The following is a 3721-nucleotide window of genomic DNA, read 5'->3' on the forward strand; positions in this document are numbered from 1 at the left end:
GAATATTGAGCCAGTCCTTACTGAAAATGTTTATATTTTCTTAATCATAGGCTCATGCATCAGTTTGATTTCTTTTTTTAAAGAGTTATTTTATTTAACTTTATTTATTGTTATTTCTTCATTTGACCAGAGAGAGATTGAGAAAGAGGGAGGGAAAGTGAGAAACCAAGCCATCGGGTCTAGGACTCAAACCGCTGTCAGCCATGTGGGAGTCTAGCACCCAGTGCATGCATGCCCCAAATCCTGACAGCTTGGAGAAATGTAGAAGGGAGTGTAGCATGAGTGTACCCCATGAGTTGGGGCGCTTTCTCTCTTTCCGTCTGGTGAGTGCATATGCCCCCTAATAATGAGTTAAAAAGAAAAAGAAAACAGGTGTAATGGAGTGGAGGGGGGGAGAAAAAACTTTGCACCTTAAATTCTGGCCCCCTCACCTCCCCTTGGCCCTGGCTTTGTCGTAGCCGGTGTTTAGGTGGCAAGCCCTGGGTTTAGTGTTGACCTATACTATTTCATTTCTTCCCTGCCATCATCCATGAATACCCTGACGCTTAGAGGCATTCTGTGTCTTATCCAAGGTCCCAGAGCTGGGACTTGAACCTGGGCACTTCGATGTCACAAATGTGCCTTTAACCAGCTACTAAATTGCCTCTCAAGAACTACATGAGACTAAGGAAGAAAAAACGCTTGGGAACAAGCAGTGAGCGTAATGGCTATGTGGCTGGACTCCCACGTAGTCGACTGCGGTTCGCGTCCCGGACCCGGTGACTTAAAACTCATGCCAGGCGCGTGTACGTGCGTGCCCAAGATCCCGAGAGGAGAATGGAGGAGAAGGGATTGCGGCGTGACCATCCCCTCTGGGGGGTGATTTCTTGCTTTCTGTCTCTATGTCTCTGTCTGTCTGGCGAGCACACGCGCCCTATAGCGAAAAAAAAAAACCTCTCAAAAAAAAAAAAAAACTAAAAAAAAAAAAAAAAAAAAAAAGCTTCACAAAATTCAGTAGCTAAAGTATGTGTTGTAGTGAGAACAAAATAAATATTATTTCCTTAACCCCGTTCTCCCAAGGGCCACACATATCAAAGAAGAGGAACAGTAATAGAAAACATTATTTTGAAGAAGCAAATTAATTTTTTAAAAAATAATTATTTATTTTATTTTATTTATTGTTATCATCATTATTTTTTAAGTTGACCAGAGAGAGTGTGAGACAGAAAGTGAGAAAGCAAACCGCCAGGTCCAGGACCCGAACCATGGTCGGCCATGTGAGAATCCAGTGCCCCAACCACCACGCCACCTGCTGGCCCCAAAGCAAGTTAATTTTAACATTCTCTTTGATTCCTTACACCTTCATTCTAGGTATCCACTAACAAAGGAGTGAAGGATAATTTAGTGTAATTATCCAGATAAATCTGATAAAAGAATCTTTAGTTTGGAATCTACAGAGCCAAAAATACTTTGAGTTTTGAGCACCTTCACAAATAATGAAACTGAAACAAGTTCTTTGTGAGTGCATGTTTGCCCAGACACCTATAGAGAGATGCATTTTTATTCAAATCGTGCTTAATAAATATCCTACACCTAAAGTAAAGTAAATATCATGCGGTTACTTCTTTTAAAAAGCAGGTTCTGTTTCAAAGGGAAATATCGAGTATCTTTGTTTCCCCTCCAAAATGTGGCTACACTTCGATCGTGTCCCTGGGCAGACACAGTTTTCCCAAGGTAAAATGCTTGGGTTGTTGAATTCTCTAGCAGATATTGAATTCCCACATTGTCATGCATCAAGTTATTACCAGTGTACACTCAGGAAATAGCTTCTCCCCCGTAGAAACATAAATACGAAGATTATAATTTTCCTCTTTTTCTAAAGGGGCTTCATGCCATGAAAGTGCCAGAGAGTTGGCCATGTGGCCTAGTGGTTCAAGGGGCAAGATCCCGCATGGCCAACTATGTAGTTAGATACTGGGCTCAGCATCTTGAGAAATAAGCAGGTGCATGTAGATGTATACCCCGAATCCCAACAGAATGGAGAAATGGAACAGAAGGGATTTTGGCATGCCCGCACCCCATTGGGGGATGCGTTCTTCCTTCCCTCTTTCTTTCTCTAGCAAGTGTACACACCCTCTGATAAAATTTTTAAAAAGAAAAAGAAAGCTTGTGTTGCTGCTTGGGCCGCTGAGGCAGCAGCAGGGTTTTTGAAGGCCTCTCAGGCTGGTTTGCAGGACCACTTAGGCCCCGACCTCTCTTCACCTGGGTCATTTTCTGCCAGGACGTGCTGCTCTGGTAAGGGGCAGCTTTTTGCAGATGGAGGTGAGTGCCCCCAAGCCGAGACCTCCGTGGTGACTTTCGTGACAGGACCTCGAGTGGTTGCTATAATGGAAGGAATCAGTAATTTCAAGATACCAAGTAAATTATCTAAAAAAAATAAATCTGTATTATGTTCGACTCCATGTATAGATATCCCCGCCTCACCATTCATACAGAAACTTGGCTTTGGTACTAGAGTAAATGTTTACCTAAAAAAATGATCTCCAAGAGGGTTGTCTCTTTCTCCTTGAGCTGTGAAAAAGATTAATCGTATATGCGATGATCATTATCAAAGTATGTAGCAAAAGAGACTAACCGATGAAGCTAAGATTTTAAAAAGACTTCATCATCCATACATTGCAGGGTATCATGTTTTCACTGAAGCCAGCGATGGTAGTCTATGTCTTGCTATGGAATATGGAGGCGAAAAGTCTCTCAATGACTTAATAGAAGAATGGAAGAAAGACAGCCGAGATCCTTTTCAGCTGCCATAATTTTAAAAGTTGCTTTGAACGTGGCAAGAGGGTTAAAGTATCTGCACCAAGAAAAGAAGCTGCTTCATGGAGATATAAAGTCCTCAAATGTCATTAAAGGAGATTTTGAAACAATTCAAATTTGTGATGTAGGAGTCTCTTGGCCATTGGATGAAAATACGACTGTGACTGACCCCGAGGCCTGTTACATCGGCCCTGAGCCGTGGAGGCCCAAGGAGGCTTTGGAAGAGAATGGTATTATTACCGACAAGGCAGCCATATTTGCTTTTGGACATACTCTGTGGGAAATGATGACTTTATCTAGTCTACACATGGATCCTCCAGATGATGATGATGACAACGATAAAACTTGGATGAAAGTGACTTTGATGATGATGCTACTGTGCAGCTTTGGGAACTAGGCCACCCGTTCCTCTGGAAGGAATGGGTGAATCGTACCAGAACGTAATTGGACTCCTTTCTGTAGGCACTAGTGAAGACCCTCAGATTGTCCTTCTGCTGCACGTCATTGAAGCTTTGGCAATAGAGGTGCAGGGACCACCTCATATTCACGACCACCTCAGCACGAGGCTCATGTATTGCACACAGTTATATAGATACTAAGATGACGTGTATCATTGGATTCTGAAAGTTGCCTATTTTAGGGCCATATCTTGTTAACTTTTGAGTAACTATACTATTTCTGATATAAGGGGAGTTCTTATATCCTCAACGATGCTAAGTAATTGGGATTATACTGGGTTTTCTGTTTAGGAAACTTAGCTACTCAGGTACTTTTGATAGTGTTTATAGACATAAAGCACTAGCAATAAAATGCTATAAACAGTTATTAATGACCTTTCTCAAATCAGTTAATAGATCTCTTTAAATAAGCACTTTGTACAGTACAAAGTCTCTATCTGTATATATTTTAAAACATCACATCTTTG

At 41.6% G+C, this 3721-nt stretch overlaps 1 pseudogene; it reads left to right on the forward strand.

The window, feature by feature from the left end:
* The first annotated feature begins 2366 nt into the window (after positions 1 to 2366).
* Positions 2367 to 3395, forward strand: LOC102493040 (lymphokine-activated killer T-cell-originated protein kinase pseudogene; annotated as a pseudogene).
* The last annotated feature ends 326 nt before the right edge of the window (positions 3396 to 3721 follow it).

This window comes from Tupaia chinensis, unplaced genomic scaffold, assembly GCF_000334495.1.
Source record: "Tupaia chinensis unplaced genomic scaffold, TupChi_1.0 Scaffold000063_1, whole genome shotgun sequence".
Taxonomy (NCBI): domain Eukaryota; kingdom Metazoa; phylum Chordata; class Mammalia; order Scandentia; family Tupaiidae; genus Tupaia; species Tupaia belangeri.